The sequence below is a fragment of the Canis lupus genome, chromosome 22, assembly GCF_011100685.1.
Source record: "Canis lupus familiaris isolate Mischka breed German Shepherd chromosome 22, alternate assembly UU_Cfam_GSD_1.0, whole genome shotgun sequence".
Lineage (NCBI taxonomy): Eukaryota > Metazoa > Chordata > Mammalia > Carnivora > Canidae > Canis > Canis lupus.
Genome location: NC_049243.1, coordinates 58,327,171 through 58,346,934, shown reverse-complemented (window position 1 = coordinate 58,346,934; position 19,764 = coordinate 58,327,171). Strand labels below are relative to the sequence as shown.

Sequence of the window (19,764 nt, the reverse complement as noted above, 5' to 3'; positions counted from 1 at the left end):
GCGGGAGCCGGAGTCGAAGCCCATCTGCAGGCTTGTGCTGTCCGGCCCCGCCTTCTCCCAGGGATGCGGTTGTGGGAGGGCTGAACCAATGCATTCAAGAGAGTCATCAGGGCCAGGAGGTACAATTTAGGAGGCAAAAAACATAAAAATGATGACTATTGATTTTTATCAAGAACAACTTTACCTCCTTGTTGGAAATAATTTTTCTGCACCTCCATTCACCCTGAAATTATAGGAGTGCAATAACATGGGTATCCCCTCTTTTGAGCAAATAGAACCAGAGCAGTTTGGCAGACAATTTTAAAGGTTGGCTTTTAAGTCACAAGACTGGTGGACACTGTGTGTGGCGCTCAGGGACTTGGTGCAGCCCGTTCGTGTCTGGCTGGATTACGCGGGGTCTCATTAGACACACAGGAGGAGGAGGCCTGCCCAGGTTTGATGCCCTGAAATCTATTTTAACGAGCAGGTCATAGCTGCCATTCTAGGAGAGTCGTATAGGAATCGGCAAATATATTTACCCAAAAGAGCTGATTATAAATGAAGTGGGGAGTAAGTTGCAAAGATGCACAAACACCGGAGGAGTTTACCTGAAACCGATTTAGAAACCTCGAGGAGAAGGCTAAGTTTTGTAGGACAGAATAATGTGAAGGTTGGAGATCCCACTCTGGATTTAGGAAGAGTTGGATTCTGAGCCCTAGGTGGTCTCAGTAGTGAATTTGGAAGATGCACCTCTGTTCCCAGTCTTCTGACCTGTCTTTGCAAGAGTCCAGTATCTGAGCTGACCTGCAGGACTCCAGGTCCCAGGCCACACCTTACAGAACAAGTTTCCAGGCTGGCCTGGGCAGATTGTTCATTTGTTTGTGCACAGAGGTCTGAAGTGACCATGTGCTATCATTTCGGTGAAGCAAGCATGATTTAATGTATCAGAGCAACACTTTGATGCTCCTGGGTGAAGTATGATGGGGAGATAATCGCCCCTTTGAAAGGTGCAGTGTGTCTTTTCCATCACTGCCCTCCTGCGGCTAACCCATGTTTCTCTGATTCGTACAACTCGGGGCACTAGGAAGTTTGCAATTCTTGCTTTGGCAGGAATCCATGGGACAGGGCAGTGTGGCCTCGCAGTGCTTGACAGCTGGGCAACACTAAACATCCCTCCAGGATCTGGCCAGGTTTTCACTCTTGCAGCCCCGTCTGTCTCTGTTCTGTTCTTCAGCTTGTTTTCGCTTCTCCTAAGGACACTGTTTAGCAGTTGGGTGGTTTCGTGCCTGCTTGTCCTTAGCACCTCCTTGATTTCGTGCTAAAACAATTACTTGAATCCACCTCAGCCCTCCAGTGACTCATGGCCTTTGCCACTACATGTAGAGAAAGTTCTGGGCTCTTTTGGGCACTGGCTTTTCTGATCTGAAGCTGCACCTCCTGGGTTTTCTTTTCTTTTTTTTTCAGAGTCCACTCCTTTCACCCAGGATGGGAACTCTAAAAACTCTAAATTTTCTCAAAATTCCTTACACCTCGAGAAAATTGAGATGCCCCAGCCCCCTCCCTCCAGCTTTCCCATCTGAGACCTCACAAATTCCTGGGTGACCCCATGTAAAACAAAAACATCAAATGATTGCATTTCCCAGAAAAGATGTGTAAAATACCATACAAGTATTCATGAGGATAGAGTTCACCGCAGATAATAGAAAACCCAAGCAGTGGCTTACTCCAGTGGTTCTTCAGCACACAGGCTGATCAGGATCACTTGGAATGCTTGTTAGACCAGATCTTGGGATGATCAGTCCCCAGACTTTCTTTTTATTGATCTGGGTAGTAGGACTCAAGGATTTACATTTCTAGCAACATCCCAGGGGATGCTGAGGCTGCCAGTCGGAGACCACACTTTGAGAACCACTTAACGGTAAAGGGATTTATTATCTTCTGTAACAGGGGTTCAGGGCTGGGTTAATTAGGCAGCTCCATGGCATTATCATGGGGCCAGGACCTTCTCACCTTCTACTCAGCCACCCTATCTTTGTTTTTTATTCTGAGGCCTGTCCCCTCATGTTTATAAGATAGTTGTAGCGGCCCCATAAGGTATATCCTCCCATAATAATATCCCGTAAAGACAGTCTCTGTTCCATGGGTACTTTTCAAAGAGATGCAAATGGTCCCAGAGCCACCTACTCCCAGCCAGCCAGGCCTCACTCCCACGGACAGCCCGTTGTGGTCTTGGTTACTGGGGAGAGACACTGTGGTTGCTTTGCACTGAATGAGGCTCACCCTCTGGGCCTGGGAGCAGTCAGCATCCCCAGAAGTGCCAGTCAACTGGGTAGTGAACAGTCGGCTGCTGGTGACAAACTCTTGAGAATGGGTGGTGTCTCGCAGAGCCGGGCTGGCAGTGGCTGTGCCAGCAGCAGAAAATGAACCTGTGATTGGAACTCTTTCAAATGCAAGAGGCCATCTGTGTTCACGGTGCACACACTCCCAATCTCCGGGGACTTTGAGAAGGGGTTCCTAGTAATGTACAAGTGGACCGAAGTGAAAAGTCTAGCACGATCAAAAATCGTAATAGTGATACTGGCCTGTATTTACAGAATTGCTGTTTTCAAGACCCTGAACATAATTCCCACCACCGTGTTCTTTATGTATGTTTGCTCTTGTTATTCTGCACAACATTGGAAGCTATTTTGTGAAAGATCAAGATACAAAGGATGGAAAATTGGGCCTTTGCAGGAGTATTAAAAGCAAAGACTGTTTAGGTTGGAAGAGAGAAAGCCACAGTGATTTATCCCCCTTGCTGATGTTAGAAGCTAAGAAGAGAGGCTGGTTACCGACCTTCTTTTGAAAGATTTAACTAGCAAAAGGGATGAAAGGCAGTGGGAAAAACATGTTCGTTTTCCACAAGGAATAACTTGATAATAATGAGGATTATTGAATGCCAATATTGACGTCGAAAGAACTTTATATTCTGTGCAAGTCTGAAAAAATAAGACTTTCTCTGAAAGGGAGATGGCAGGTGGTCCTTGCAAAGTCAACTGGCCCTTCTTGCCTCTCTCAGCCCCGGAATCAGGGCCAGCTTTCCTGCCCCTACCACCAGCTGCTTCCAGAGATGATAAAACTTGGTGCAACCAAAGTGACAGAATGATCCTTACAAAATCCACGAGTGATCGAATCTCCATCTCGGTTAAAGGTCCTCTGCCCCTCCGCCAGCCCGTTATCTTACAGGAAAAGTCAAACTTCCTCAACCTGGTAGACACAGTGCTTCATGGTGTGGCTTTCTCGGACTTTGGTGGGCCCTTCACGGCCACCCCTTCGGCTCGTCAGCACCAGAGCCTTCCCCACTGCACCCAACCTAGCACACAGATGGAGACAGAATGACGCTGAGAAGAATCGCTGGACTTGAAACGTGTTGAAAACGTTCTTGTAGCATACCTTTGAAAAGTTCTTATTTTGAAATTTATTGAGTTTTCTACTTTAGGGACGATTGTTGGATGGGCTTTATCTCTGACACATCTTCATATCCTATCATTAGCTTCCCTATAAACGTCTGAATACCATTCTCCTGTTTTATCTGTCTGTATTCACTATGGTTTATTAGAGTTTTCTCCAAGTCTGTAATTCCAGTTTTCAGCCAAGTCTAACCTACTTTGTATATGTCGGATGCAATAATGCTGCATCAATGTTGCTTGGTCCTAATTCATGGCTTTACGACTTTATTCCCCTTTTGAGCTTATTCTGATTTTTGTTTACAGATTCGCTTTTGAGGTCTTAATTTATTGACTCCAGAGATTCTGCCAAGTGGTTTCTGTGTTCGAGTCACTATTGGGGAATTGGCCTTGTGAAAGGTGCCTTTTACACTCTGCCCCCTGTCCACCCAACCAGACTCAGCTTACACCCTCCCAGTGCTGGGAACAGTTACCTGAACTCATTACCAACATGAATCCTTTAAAGACTCTGTTCCCTTTGACCTAGAGTGTGGGAGTCTCCTTCTTTACCTGGAAACTTGTACTCAGGCTTCAAGACAGATACCATCACCTGGATCAGTCAGGATAAGCTAGGTGATGCTGCAGTGATAGGCAAGCCCCAAATCTCAGAGGCTTATTTCTCATAATAACACATCCAATGTGAGTGGGTAAAGGGAGGAGCTAGACCTAGCTTACTGTGGTCATCAGAGAGCAGAGCAGATGGAGGCACACTCCTTTCTCCCAGCATCACTGCACAGGAGGAAACTATGAATTGTCCACTGCCTTCTTAAAATTTACAGTCAGAAATGAGACATGTCTTTCCTGCTCATTTTTCATTGACCAAAGCACATGCTGTGGCCACGTCTTCAAAGGGGATGGGAAATTGCACCACCATGGTTCAGAAGGAGTGAATCCAGAAATATCTGGTGAGCAGTCTTAATGACAACACAACCTATTTTCATTTCACCTAGGCAGAGCTGGTTACTCACTTCTCTGGATTCACAAATCCCTAAAGGCTAAGTATAATCCAGAGCACCAAAGCTCAGAGAGATTGCACAATTTGCTCAGGGTCACACAGCTAATATATAATGAGTCAGAACTCAAAACACTCAATCCAATTGGCAGGTCTTTCCCACTGTGCTTGGTAGAGTGAACACAGCACGTGGTGCATAGTAGGCTCAACAAATGTTTGCTGAATATTTTGAATGAATGCCTTTGTATTGTATACTACTTGAACAGCACCAGTCTAAGTGAGTTCATTGTTTTTGAATGATTATACTGTATTGTACACTTGCATTATTTCTCAATATTTACCTTGTTTATTGGCTTTATGAATGCATAACACTACTCAGGGAATTAAAATACATCTTCCGAATTATAATACGTGACTGATATTCAATCCCAGTGTTCGCTCAATACCTAGCATGTGCGGAATTACATGTAGCTCCCTAGGACAAAAAGGTCAAAACAACAATGGTTCAAACAAAGAACTGTTTATGTGGACATTTCAAATTGGTATGGGATTTTCACAAAGTTTCCCAGGACCATGGCTCCTTCTGTCATGAGGCTCTGCTGTCCCCTGTGAATGGCTTCTGTCTTCAGGTTTTCTTTGTGGTCCAATGTGGCTTCTGCAGCTCCAAGAATCACACAGGCTTTTGCACATGTAAAAGCTACAGGAGAAGGTGGGAAACGGACTTTGAACTGGGAACATTACACCCTGAAATGTAACTGGGCTCTCGGTCTAAGGAAGAGGGGGAGACAAATCATGTGTATAGATCTGACTTCAGGGATGCCTGGGTGGCTCAGTGGTTGAGCATCCGCCTTCGGCTCAGGGCATGATCCTGGGATCTGGGATCGAGTCCCACATTGGGCACCCCACATGGAGCCTGCTTCTCCCTCTGCCTGTGTCTCTGCCTTTCTCTGTGTCTTTCACGAATAAATAAATAAACCTTAAAAAAAAAAAAGATCTGACTTCAAAAACACCTGCTTCTTTTGCATTAACTTGATTGCGTGGTTTGATTTTTTAAAATATATACCTTTTATTTGGCTTCTTTTTCTCTCAAGGAGTTTTAAAATCACATGACTCTGAACTGAATGAGGGACTTGGTCCAGAGGCTTGAGGTGCTCATGGACAAGAGCTGAAAGTGTCAGGCACTGCAGAGTCATGGTTTACCTTGCACATGTTTACTGTGACATGTGCAGTGCTGAAAGAGAGATACACACAGAGGTACATCATTAGCAGTTACGTGATCCATGCAGTGAGAAAACCTCCACCTTCTCAGGAGAACATGTACCCATTTACAATGACTAAGATTATACATGAACCTCGACTCTGGCAGGACGTCCTTAGCTCTGGTTCCTCACTGAGCTTCGTGGAGGCAATGGGGAAATTTGTTCGACAGTAATTCACAATGAGAGTCACTAGACCAGAAAATTCACTCCGGTTTCCCCACTCAGAAGACATAGAAAAGCAGGATTGTCCACGTCCAGCTGTGAACATGTTCGCGTCCAGGTAATTGAGAAGCCAAGTCACTATCTGCACCTCCACATCTGAGACATGTCACAGAGAACCTTCCCTTTCAACACCACTAGTTTCTTCAACAATGTTTATTGTGTGTCTCTTCTACGCCAGGCACTCTTATAGGCACTGGAGCCAGTGTGGGGAGGAAACCTGCGTCCTCGCACTCACAAAACTTCGAGTGACAAACAAATCACTAAACATGAGATGAAGACAAGATAGGGAATAGTGTAGAGAGGGCTAGCTTGGGGGACAAGGGGAAGCAATGTCTTCTATGGTGGCTAGAAAGGGCCTCTCTTGGAAGGTGACCCTTGAGCAGAGCCCTGAGCTCTGCGCCCTGCCCTCCCACTGCTGTGTAGACATTCAGAGGAAGAGTATTGAAGGCTTAGGGGTTAGCATGTGCAAAGGCCCTGGGGCTGAAATGAGAAGGAGGCCAAATCTCAGTTCCTGCTCTACCATTTCACATTTTCAGCTAACTACTTAACTATCTTGTTTAAATGTGAATCAGTTATGCAGATAATCTATCAAAATGTATCATAGTTGTTAAGAGTTTTGCTTTACTGCCTAATCCAGAGAATGGGTGGAATTGGAGGCAGAAAGCATTAAGCAAACAACAGAAACTTCCCTTGAGGGATCCCTGGTGGCGCAGCGGTTTGGCGCCTGCCTTTGGCCCAGGGCGCGATCCTGGAGACCCGGGATCGAATCCCACATCGGGCTCCAGTGCATGGAGCCTGCTTCTCCCTCTGCCTGTGTCTCTGCCTCTCTCTCTTTCTCTCTCTGTGAATATCATAAATAAATAAAAATTAAAAAAATAAAAAAAAAGAAACTTCCCTTGAAATTGGAGGGATATTCATTTGGGGTGAGTATATATTCCGTGAAAAGGGAAGGACATGGCAGGCCAGACATTAGCAGAAAGAGTATGTCTCCTAGAGCCTGCGGTGGATGCACCAGAAGGCTGGGAGCAAGGCATCGGGCAGCAGACCCCTGCTAGGGAGCCCTCTCCTCTCTGCTGTCTTGACAAGGCCGGCGGCTTCTGTGCACCCCAGAGCTGCCTTGGGAAGCACAGCTGATGGTGTGGTGACCCCCTCTTCATCACCGACATGACCACGAGCAGTGTGTGGGAGCCGAGGACGTCGGGGCTGCTGAGCCTGCTCACGGCACCGGGCACGCGCTTATGAGCCGCCAGGCTGGTCTCCACGGCAGGACATCGCGTGTGCTGGGTCATCACCTGCCACTCACCTGGAGGGCTTCCTGAGAGGTTCACAGGTAAAGTGAGGCTGGCCCCCTGTCAGCAAGGGTCCTGATGGTGCTGAGCCCGTCACCCCACGTTTCAGAGGGTTATTGTCATGAGTCAGCATAACCACAGATCACCAGGCTCTATGGTTTCTATACCCACTAATGCAATTACTGTTATCACATTATTGGGATCTTGAGTATCATCATTATCAGGGACATCTGTGAAAAACTGCGCTGTCCAAAGAAAGCAAAGCATAAAACATCATCACGGTCTCACCCGTCCTCACAGGGCAAGGAATACTCACTGACATGCTGAGGAACGGAGATTGGCGTGTCCTGCTAAAATAAGCGAAGATAAGGTTTTAAGAAAGTGCCCTCTCTCTGGCTGTGTATTTTTCTTTACAAGGCATCTCTCTCCACCATCCAGCACTGCCAGAGGAAGCCCATAGTAACTTTGTAAGATTAGAGGTTTGGTTTTTAGCTGTGTCGTGCTGGGTGTGGGTGAGCAGGTCCCCCCTAAAAAACAACAGAGGCCGGTTCATGTGCAACGGCGTGAGAGGACACACACAGGCGTCCAGCTCTGCAGAGCTCTGCCGTCTGGCAGAGTGTTCACACACCTCTCAGACTCCTTGCAAAGGAGGAGGGAGGTGTGGGGCTGAGAGCAAGCCAGGCCGTCCCTAAAGAATGTGAGAGGTAAGGGAACCCAGGCAAGAGGGAGCTTCTGGGCGCCCGGGGCACCTGCTGGCAGGAGCCTGGCACGGTGCTGTCAGGCCGGGTTCTTCCAGGCCGTGGCTCTCCTGTGGGGTTTCCCAGCCACATCCAGTTTACCCCAGCCCCAAACGCACTCTGGATGCGTCCTCCCATGGAGCACGAGGAGGGAAGGGATGCTTGCTGCCTGCTCATGCCAGCCCCCTGAGCTTTCGAGGACCTACTGGAGATGTCAGGGCTCCTCCCCGGCAGGTGGCCCAGACTTGTTTACTGCTCCCAAAGCAACCTCGCACTCCTTCCTGCTGTCCGGTCCATTTTCTGAAAATATGAAGTTCTTGGTTCAAAGCCGCTGCTTCCTGCTTTCATCTGTTCAGCCTGTCCCAACGACGTCCAGCTGGCATCCAGAGCCAGCCCTCTGTGGGCAGCATTAGTGTCCCCAAGGGTGCACAGAGGGACCCGGGCTCAGCCGTGGGCTCCCTTTGTTCATCACAATACCCCAGGAGTTACTCAAAGTCAGCGCACTCATGAAGGCTCCCGTATAAAGGGCCACGTGTCTAACTCAGGTCTTGGTGACATAAAATTAAAATAACACCTCTGCATCAAGTTCAGCCATGTCATACCCTGTTTCGGGTTCCACCAGCTTTGCCAGGTGGCATTCCTTGGGGGCTTTTTCCTCCAGGATCTCCTAAACCCAGGCTCTGGCAATGGAGCCTCCTTTCCAGCATCCTCTAGAAAGCTGATTAAATAATAAAGCAGGAAGCCATCACGAGAGCCTCTTACCATGTCTGCCTCCTCTCCCCTCCACGCTCCTCCAATAGCAAGCAAAGCTGCTCCGTTCCAAAGAGTCATTATTTCCTTCTGCACACACATTCCGATTATTCAAAGGTATGTTATTTCCCTTCCACTGAAAGTTTTCTCCTGATTACCTGGAGGCATCCAGGTGTGGCTCTGCTCAACCCTGGAAAATCAGCTCAACCCCAGGAGTGAGTACCTACAGCAAAGAGCCGCGCAGGCCGAGCAAGGCAGCCTGTGCAGGGTGAGGATGCTCAGGGCAGCCCGCAGCTGCTTGTCTACCCGGTGACTCAGGCTGGTGCACAGGCCAGATGGACGGCATCTCGAACTTTCATCTGATTGCTTAAGAGCAGGTTCACCGGAAAGTGATCTCATGCCCTCACTCCGTCTGCAGTCCCTCGGTCCACTCCCCGGCTTTCTAAACTATCTCGAGGAAGAAAATAAAACTTTTCATTATGTCTCCTTTGCATTCAAGGTGTGGCTGGTGATTATTGATCGGCACCAAAGTGCACATGTAAGTAAATTTAAAACATCTATTGAAATCGTTTCTGTGTCGTTGTCTATAAAATAATTTCTAATCTTTGTTTGTTGCTCTAGACGGAACATGTGCATACCCCCAGACTAGGTTGTTGAAACCTCACCCCCAGGGTGACAGTATGAGAGGTGCCGAGGTCCTGAGGTCAGACAGGCTTAGAGGGCTCCCTTTGCATGAGGACATATGTGGTCTGAGACCCAGTAGAGGGTCGCCGGCCCCCCACTCTTGGCATGCCAGCCTCCAGATCTGTGGGCAGCAGATCTCTGCTGCTGTGAAGCCACTTTAGACATCCATCCTGAGCGGTAGGCAGAGGGGAAGAGCTCAGAGGGCCTCTGTGTGCCCACAGCCCCGTGAACAGGCCTGAAGGCACTCTTTGAAGCGTGAACGAAGCCACATCAGCCACTAAGGGGATTATCTGCACAGTTTCTCTTTGGCGCTTCAGGGCACACCTGAAATAAGCCAGGTGAGCCTTCTCCTGAAAGATGAGGAGTCTGGTTAGTCCCTTTGAAAGCTTTTCTTTGGAAAAATTCAAGTGGATGTCATTTAATAATGTGTAATAATGTTTTTCAGCTGTTGATGTGCACACAGATTCCCCGGGGATTGTGTTAGCATGTAGAATCTGAGTGAGTGGGTGGGCCTGGGTAGGCCTGAGGCTCCGGATGTCCAACAGCCCCCGGTGATGCTGCTGCTGTAGGGATGGTCCTTGGGGCAGCAAGGGGCATAGGATGCAAAACTCAGCTTATGTGGGAAATGTGTGTGGGAAGAGGACCTAACTCTTAAAGTCAGTATCTCATACCTTCTCCATTCTTCCTCAAATTCTCCTTCCCTAGTGACAAGACTAACAAACCCCAAGATCAACTCCTGACATGGTAGTAGGGTAACTGCAGCTGGTTAACAGGGCACTGAAGAGCTGAACCACTGGCCTCCTCCAAGGCAGGAGGCCTGGGTCCTTCTGTGTGACTCATTTGATTGTCCCACCAATGCTATCACGCCATGAAAGTAATCTCTGTTGAACCCTGAGACAGACAAGGAGACTTTCCATCTGTCACCCACTTATCACAGAGATACATGCAAAAGTTGGCTTCTGGAATTTCAAGGAGAAATGATGTGGAATCGTGCAAAGTTGCAGGAAAGCTTCTTCCCTCCCTGGGACCCTGGGGTCCTACCGCGTTGTGACCATAGCCAACTTTCCTTCTTCCTTTCTGCGAATTTACCCAGTGGTGCTGAGGAGTGATCAACCACATCAAACCTGCCTTTCTTAGTTTTGTATTGCATAAGGACCAGAAAGGACAGCGACACTAACCAGATGTGGGGAAACGTTTCCTGCACATTCGAGTATGTGTGACACGGCTCCTTCCATTGATGCATTTTCTCTCCCTGTCCTAGAAATCGGTGTTACTCTCTGTCCCATTGCTTGTCACCTCATACCCTTCCCTGGACACCATCACACATCCATGACTGTACCTGCAAATCTGTGTGCTGGACCCTGACTTCCACGTGTCTCCACTTCAAGGACACAACTTCTGACTGCACACCTCATCAGGACATAGCACAGCAAATCATATTCTTGCCTAGACCTGTCATCCCCCCTGAATCCCCCATTTGGCTGTTCTTGCCAAACATTCTCTCTCTCCGCCTCACTGCCACCTCTTTCCAAAACATGGAATCTGGGATGGCAATCTCATGAGATCACAGGGCCCCAAGTTCCATCTGTGTGCCGATGACACACCTCGATGTCCATGAAAGCAATGTAATAAAAAGGGACCCCCCTTTTTTAAAAAAGATTTTATTTATTTATGAGAGACACACACAGAGAGAGAGAGAGAGAGAGAGAGAGAGAGGCAGAGACACAGGCAGAAGGAGAAGCAGGCTCCATGCAGGGAGCCTGATGTGGGACTTGATCCGGGGTCTCCAGGATCAGGCCCTGGGCTGAAGGTGGTGCTAAACCACTGAGCCACCCGGGCTGCCTCAAAAGGGACCCCTTTATTTATCAAAGCCTGTCCTGCCCACCAGTCTTCCCCACCCACCAAATACACAGGCCTAGAAGCTGGGGTTCTTCACCTTGGATTCTTCTCTCATCAGCACCCCACATGGCAAACCCTGGTGCTTTCACCTGCCCCTTCTCACCAGCTCCCCTTGTAGATACCAAGCATCTCCCCTTGAGCTCTTCCCCCATCCCATCCCCTTCTCTGGACACCTCAGTGAGATGCAGACAATGTAAACCAGACCAGATCCCTCCCCAGTGGCTTTCCAGCACCCCTGAAGCAGTGTCCATGCGCCTTTCTATGGGTGACAAGTCGCTGACCATCCGCCATGCCCACCCACACTACGACAGGTCAATATATCAATACAGTAATTTCCCTTTAAATGTTTTAGAGTCTCAGAAGTGATTGAGAATGGAAAAGGAAAAATAATTATCTAGTTAGTATTAGATAACGTTTACCCGTGTATTTGAATAAGAAATGCATACATACATACATATCTGAATGCTCATACAGACATGAAAGTTTTATTTATTTATTTATTTATTTATTTATTTATTTATTTATTATGTATCTTTTGAAAAATATTTTATTTATTTACTTGGCAGAGAGAGAGAGAGAGAAAGCATGAACAGGGTGAGGGGGAGAGGGAGAAGCCAACTCTGCGCTGAGCTGGGAGCCCAATGTGGGGCTCGACCCCAGGACCCTGAGATCATGACCTGGTGCATCACCCACTGAGCCACCTGGGCACCCCCAGACATGAAAGATTAAATAGTATTACTATATAAATTTATATAACCAATGCATAAGAATGCGATCCTTTATAGGATGAACAGGATCCATGTTTTCCTTTATAATGAGATGTCTGTAAAACCGGCTCCAGCTGTCACCTGCTGATAACTCCTGCTTGTTCGCGGACAGATGTCCTCTCGTTGGATCACTTGTGCGCGGGTACGTCTTATGGCTCCTGCTTACTCGGGAGGCTCATCTGGGAGGCTCGTCTGGGAGGCTCGCCTGGAAGCCCCCGCCTGTGTCCTGGCTGCCTCTGTGGTCTGTCTGGGGTTCTTCTTAGCCAAGGGACCATCGTGCAGTTTGGGGAAAGCATCCCCACTTGTTTCCTGACAAAAGAAAATGCTGGGAAGCAGATTAAGGATAAAACCACAAGGATCCTCTCTTACTGAAGTCTTCCTTGAACGCTGGAACCCAAGAGAGGCTCTGAAGTAAATCTGGAATTGGCTGTCGAGGGACATTCTGAGGCTGAAATAAATCATGCATGATTTGTTATAAAATAAAGGTACCACTTTCTTGGGTTTGGTTTTCCAAACTGCTGTGCTAAGTGAGTAGCAGAGAATCTGGTTCCTGATATTATAGGCTAATCCATTTTGCCAATAGAGTGTGTCATGTAGCCACACACTTTGGGGGGAAGGTAACTTAAGGAAAAATTATGTGACTTAAAGTTATTGTCTCTTCCATCAGTCTCTTTTCTCTATCACTTACAAAACAGTAATTAATAAAGAATAAAAAGGAAAAAATAAAAAATAAAATAAATAATGAGAAGGACAGGGCAGCCTGGGTGGCTCAGTGGTTTAGCACCGCCTTCAGCCCAGGGCATGATCCTGGAGACCCCGGATCGAGTCCCACATCGGGCTCCCTGCATGGAGCCTGCTTCTCCTTCTGCCTGTGTCTCTGCCTCTCTCTCTCTCCTCTCTGTGTATTCTCATGAATAAATAAATAAAATCTTAAAAAAAAAAAAAGAATGAAAAGGAGAAAGAACAGACTAGGATTCAAGAAGATTCTTCTCCTGTGTGATGTTGAGCAAATTACTTTACCTCTCTGGGCCTCGTGTTGCTGACATGTGAATTATCTCATAAATGATTGAATTAGATTCACTCAGCAAATATCTATACTAATCACTTGTATCAGGCCACAGGCCCTTCAACACATGCATCCATTTGATCAGAAGTGACAAGCATTAAATCATTTAAGATCCTGTACTCAGTTCACTACGCGACAATCTGTGGGGCTGATGACAATAGTCACTAGAACTCCAAGATCCCCTCATTAGGCCTTGTCAGGAGATAGAAGGGATCCGTTGCCAAGGTTTCAAACTCAGAAGCCCCCTGGCTGGCCACTTCATCGTCCCCTTCTTGTCCCCTTCCTGTCCCAGCTTCTGGCCCCACCGGGCATCCCATCCTCCGTCTGAGCCTTTAGGCTCCTGTTGCCACAGCCTCCCTCCTCTCCTGAGTGTGGCCAAGCTGTAACTTGCTGTGGCAACCAGAATGTGGATGAAGAGACAAGGAAGTCCCAAACCTGTCCTCAAGAAGCCCTGCAGCTTAGGCTTGCGCTCCTAGAATCCCCCCTTGTGTGGAACAAGCCCGGGCGCACATGCTGGCTAGGGGGGACCACAGGGCAGGGACCAGGCAGTCTGCTTGTCACAAAATCTAAGGGAGCCCCGTCCAGATTAGCAGTCACCCAACCACTTTGCAAACTCAAAGCAAAGGCTTCAGAGCAAAGGGGAAGGCTGACAGGTGTCTGTGGTTGCAGTGCTGGAGCTGTCAGCCTGCAGCATCCTGTGGCCACGGGCGCGCCTTGAACTTGTCCCGAGCCAGCAGGACCTTCTCTCTAGTCTCTTGGTCCCTCCTGCCCCGCCTGGGTTCCACCTGCCATCTACCCCAGTCATCCTGAAGCTGAGAGGCCAGCCACGAAAGCCCCACCAGGGGTCTTCCTGACTGTCCCCCACCAAGATCACCCCCAAGTCAACCCCATAATTTCTACTCGCAGTTTAGATTTACTGATGGTCTCTGTTAGTCCTTTCTCCTGCGCGATTGTGACGGGGGCCTCCTGTGATCCTAGCAGGGCCCTGGCTCTGTGCCGGGGGCCCCATGTCCACGTGCCCAGGCTCCCTCCCCGGTCCTCCTACCAGACCTGCCTCCCCTCCTTCTGCCTCCACAGCCATACTCTGCTCCTGGGCGCTGGGGGGCATCCTCCTGCCTGGGGCCCTCAGCCCAATCCTGTGGGCAGGGTCGTGGCACAGGGGCTGGTGAGCATATCAATGACTGGATTGTGTCACTGGGGCTTTGCATAAAGAACAAAGACCATGGAGACACCAGAGGCTGGAGCCACTAATTCCATTGTGAAGAATCAGGGACAGCGCTTGAGCTGCAGGAGGCCTCAGGAGGCCGTTTTCCCAGGCAGAGGAGGCCGATGGGCTCATCTGTGTTTCCTCCCAGTCACTGGTCACTCTCTGCCCCTCTGCACTCTGGCTTTGACTCTGACCGTGCTGTGGTGACAGCCTTCGAGGCACCCAGACAGTAGCTCACAGCCCCCTGAGCAGCTCCCTCACCAGGAGGGGACCTGTCCCTGCTCCCTGAAGTCACAGAAGCATTTCTGAGCACCAGCATGGGCCGGGCCTTGCACCCACTCCCTGGGGACGGCTTGCAGCTAAAGGCATGGGAGAGCAGGGGCAGGGGTGCAGGGGCACAGGGGGAGCAGGGACAGGGGTGCAGGGACAGGGCTTACAGCTGAGCTGTAAGCTCAAATCCCAGAAGCCCTGATCCTCTCTTGCAGTTGCCAGCAGCCTGCGTACATTTGGTTTTCCTAATGGCCTCTTAGGTTGGACAAGTCCAAAAATGGATTGTCATCTTCCCTGAAAACCAATTCCACCTCCTGACCTTTTTCTCTGAGTGGTGAGGCTAAAACTTAGCATGCACGGCTTATTTCCGCACCCCCCGGGGCCTCCCCACATCCAATCAGATTTGGTCTTTGAGGTGTCCCTGGAACCTGAGCCTTCCTTGCCATTTCCACGGTAATACATGGTTTATTATGTTGGACTCCTGTCGTGTTTTTCTGGCCATCGGGCCACCTCTGCTGCATGGCCAAATGAATCCTGTGCCATTCAGCTTGGATTATGTCATTGCTCCATATACAAAACCTCAACAGATCCCTTAGTGACCGGATAAAGTCCCAGATCGAGTTTTTAGGGTTCCCAGCCCTGATGACTCTGTGGCAGCCTGATCTATGATGGCCTGAGCTCAAGCAGACGCACAACCCTGTGCCTGAGGGCCCTGTGCCCCAGTCCCCTAGCTCTGCCTGGCGAAAGCTAGTGCCCCAGCTTCCGAGGCCATTCTCCACTGTTACCTCCCCCATGAAGACTTCCCCGATGCCTTCAAACCCAGTACTGACACTTGGCACCCTTTTGGCCCATATTTGCCTCAACTCTGAGAGCAGGAACAAGTGACCATCTCATCGGCCATAAACCTTGACTCTCACAGATTGCAAATATTTAGAACGTTGACTCAAAATAATAAGTTATGATTATGAGCACGGTGGTAACTATGGTTTTATAAGTCAGGGATAATCCTTGTAGAAATGTGCAAATACTCCAAAAGAGTAGCCTGGAGAGGTATGCTGCGTGGTTGCTAAGGAGCAAACAGCTTTAGGGGAGCTTAAATCTGGTGGGGTGGTGGCCTCTCCCTGATTAAAGTGTTTGTAGCAATATTGCAAGATTTCTCAAAGAATGTGAATGTTTGGGTCTTCAAAATCATTTGTTTGTGGAATTGTGGGTTGGTCTGAAAACGCGGCACCATAGGGAACTAGTTTGGATTTTGATAAATTATTTTTGTGGCCAGTTTGGGGAACGTAGCTATACTCTGTACTGTATGTTTTGGCGGGTCTGTTCTTCTAAGATATGATGATGGGTAACACCTGCAAATGTACAAAAGTGTGGGTCATTGTTTTCTGGCCTCTTGTATTTAATGAACCTATTCATCAGGGGAGCCCCGGATGTGTCTTTAGAGGATCTAACCACCTGATGCTACTGGCGCTTGAGAAACCCTCTACCACCCTCCTTCATTCACTGAAAATTAGGTCAAACTCCATACTACGCACATGCAGTATTTTGAACACGTGAAGACTTTACAAGAAATAAAATAGCGGCTTAAGTTGGGGGATGAAGGCCTAGCTTTCCCTCCCCAAGGCCAAGATATCTTCAGGAAAAGGAAAACTAGCCCCCAAAGCCACACGTCTTACCCTATCAGCCGCAGATGCACAGACATCCTCACTATAGGAAGGAGATGTCTCATGTTCCCGCACTGCACCTGAGGTTCCTCTTGGTGCATGGTGTCTTGGTTCTGCGTGAGCAGGCAAACAAAGGAGATGTGTTCTTACTTCCTTTTCTCCTTTTGCCCCCCTCCCTGCCTCCCTCCTCCCAACTACCCCACCTCTCTTCCTCTCTGTCTCATGTCTCCCCATCTCTTTCCCGTTTCCCCTCATCTTCCCCCATCTCTCCCTACCTTTCCCCCATCTCTCTCCCCATCTCTCCCTCATCTCTCCATCTCTCCCCACCTCTCCCCCATCTCTCTTGTCATCTCTCTCCCCATCTCTCCCCCATCTCTCCCCCATCTCTCTCCCATCTCTCTCCCATTTCTCTCCCCATCTTTCCCCCATCTCTCCCTCAACTCTCCCCCATCTATCTCCCCTCATCTCTCTCCCATCTCTGTCCCTATTTCTCCCCTATCTCTCCTCATCACTCCCCCTCCCATGCACCCCCCCACCCCCCCGGGCAATGTCCCAGTCAGGTAGATTTGACCGGGTGGCTACCTCTGACACCACCAATCTTTCCTCCTTACACAAATATGCACTGGGTTTTCAGAACACACTCGCTGCTTCTCCTGCCTCACCTCTGCCCGCTGCACTTAGTTTGGCTCATCCCCTCACTGACAATACCTCCCACGCTCACTCTGCAAGCCTTGGGCCTCGGCTCTACTTGCTACCTGTGCACACCCACCAGCAAGGCTACCGACCCTCCTGGACGGTGCGCTGGGGCGGCTGGTGGCATCAAGGGTTTGATGTGCTCCAGGCTGAGCACCCCCTCCTCCTTATTGTCCGGAGCAGCCCCCCAGCCCACGTCATGGCTCTCCATCCTTCCACGACGCTTATCCTTCCAGGGGCTCCATCCTTCCAGGGGCTCAGTAGAGGTGGCCTTCTTCCCTCCTGCCCACAGCAGTAAGACAAGACTGTCTCCCTGGGTGTCACCCCCATGGGGATCTCCTTTCCCGCAGCCTCACTCCCTCCAGGATGGCTCGCTTCCTTCCTTACGGGGGTCTCTCCCTTTGCCTCAGCTCCTTTCACTTGATTCTCTATTCAGATGTGTCCCAACTTCACTCAGAGCAAAAGTCCAACAGTGTCCTGAGAACCTTCCAGAAGGATGGCTCCCCATGCAGTGCGGTCCCACGGGCTAAGCTCCCCAGTGCCACCCCCTCCCCAGGTCCTGGGGCAGGTAGAACCCTCACAGCCTTCCCTGCCATTCTCTTCATTCGTGTCTACGTCCCCTGGGCTTCCCCACTGGGCTTCCAGCTGCCTCCCGAACCCCTGCAGCAGCCCCAGTGCAGTCCAGCTGTAGGTGATGCGGGAACAGAGGACTAGCTGAGGACAAGGCACAGGCTTGGGGCTGCATATTGACAAGCCCTTTGACACAGGCAGAGAGACCTTCCTCTACGGACGCAGCTGCCTCGATGTTCATGCTTTGCTCAGGGCAGAAGGCAATCTTAACCCGGCCCCAGGATCCTGTAAGCCTACTTTAACACGTAAAAATTCCTTTAGAAATTTTCTTTATCTCTAAGCCCCCAAGATACGTGTTGGCAATCATCGCCCGAGCACGTGGCCCACGGATACACATCTGAAGGGTCTCATGACCAAGGTTTTATTAGACAGTCATCAGTGACCTTTTCCTAAAAGCAGCCAGCCCCCTCAAGGTCCTGGAAGCCTTGCTTCCAAAATTCCAGAGAGGACGCTATCCTCAAACCCCTCTCACTCCCAAGGTATATACTCGCCACCCTCACAGGCCTGGGGCAGCTGCTCTTCCTGCCCACGGGTCCTGTCCCTGGGCTTTAATAAAAGCACCATTTTGCCTCAAAGATGTCTCAAGAATTCTTTCTTGGTCATCGGCGATGGCCCTCGCCTATATTCCAAAGCCTCATCACAGGGACTGTCCCCAGGATAGTCAGGCAGGGACTTCTGTCCTGGCTACTTGTTTACATAAAAACTCCAGCCATCGCCCCCATAGTTCATACACGCCCTTCCGATCTCCTTTCTCTGCAACACGCGTCCCTCTTTACAGCACTGCGCGTTGCACAAGATACGTATCTCGTGTGTTGTCCATCTTTCCGACCAGAACGCACCTGACATGGGCAGTGATGGTTGCTCTGCCCCTCCTCGAAGCGCTCCTGGTGTACCCGGAGCATGCTTCAGCACAGCCTTTGTGAATCCTTTGTTGTGACAACCTGGGACACGTTCCAGAATCTTGGAGCTGGAAGAGGCCCCAGAGGGGTTGACTCCCCTTTCCTTCTCCGCGCAGAACCATCAGTGGACGTGGACCCTTCCAGTCCTGAAGCAGGCCCTGTCTGGTGGTGGGTGGGTGCTCACAGTCAGAGGAGACCCCGCCTTCCCTGCCACTGAAGGCCTTCACACCAGGATTCCTGTCATCCTCGTGGCACACATACACCTGCCAGGACGGGCGGGCCGTAGACATATTTCCGTGGAGCAAGGCAGCAAGGATAGCATTTCTGATGATACAGCTGACGAATGGCGTGGAGGCCACCCTCCCTGGCACGCCAAACCCTTCTGCAGTGAATCCCAACCCATTGACCCCTTTAGGATTTTATGATAAATACTAAGTAGGGAAATAGAGTAGCTTGATCTTACTTCCAACAAATCAGCTGGGTTTACTGATTTATACCAGTATCTACCTCTACCTGTAAAAAAAAAAAAAGTCTGTTATATAAGTTTTGGAATCATCCGCCCTTTGGTAAATAAACTTAATTGCCTTCATTATAGATTACCAGTTGTCCCTACATTTTATATTTTACAGTTTAAATCACTATACACTTGAATTTATAGGAAACAAATGGGTTTCCTAAAATCCCGAAGAAATATATTTATTTAGTATAATCCAAGAATTTCATAATTCCAAACTGAAAAGCATGCGCTGAAATAAAATGTCCATAACCTACGGAAGTCACTATGACTTAATCTTATTATCTAGGGTCTCTGATATGTTCACCACATGTACTTAGCTAGAAAATTAATCTTGGCATTATCGAATATCTTAAGTACCACTAGGATTCTTCCGTTCTTAAAAATGATATTCAGAGTTGCAAATCAAGACACAGAGTCCCACGTGAAAACAGGTGCAGGAACCTGGGACTCTGCTGGTTCCTGTTGGAGGGACTCTGCTGAGCAACTCTACAGTTTGGTCTTCAACGTTAGGCCACCATGATTCTCCAAAAGCTCCATGACTTAAAACAACTTTTTCATGGCATCTGAGTTGTTTGCATGTTTTCCCAGCACTGGGGTGTGGGGAGAGGAAAAAGAGAGACAAACAGGCCCCTGAAGGAGGTAAGTAGAGTGGAGGAAACAGTAGACACCTTGTCAAAGATTTCTTTCACAAGGCAGCTTCCCTGCCTTAACTCTACACAGTCCTTGTGGGGGAAGAAGTGATGACTGTTTAAAGGACCTACGAAAGTGCGTGTTCCCTAGAACAGAGCTGGGGGT

General features: G+C 49.1%; 2 long non-coding RNA genes across 2 annotated transcripts; both read right to left on the bottom strand.

Annotated features, from left to right (window-relative positions):
• Nucleotides 1-4,947: 4,947 nt before the first annotated feature.
• Nucleotides 4,948-8,329, bottom strand: LOC111091713. Its single transcript, XR_005376097.1, has 4 exons — nucleotides 8,130-8,329; nucleotides 7,503-7,536; nucleotides 5,480-5,647; nucleotides 4,948-5,113 (listed from the first exon to the last, which is right to left on the bottom strand). It is a non-coding gene; the product is annotated as an uncharacterized LOC111091713 (long non-coding RNA).
• A 3,650-nt stretch (nucleotides 8,330-11,979) lies between these two features.
• LOC119865158 lies at nucleotides 11,980-18,582 on the bottom strand. Its single transcript, XR_005376096.1, has 3 exons — nucleotides 18,393-18,582; nucleotides 16,243-16,343; nucleotides 11,980-12,332 (listed from the first exon to the last, which is right to left on the bottom strand). It is a non-coding gene; the product is annotated as an uncharacterized LOC119865158 (long non-coding RNA).
• Nucleotides 18,583-19,764: the final 1,182 nt, after the last annotated feature.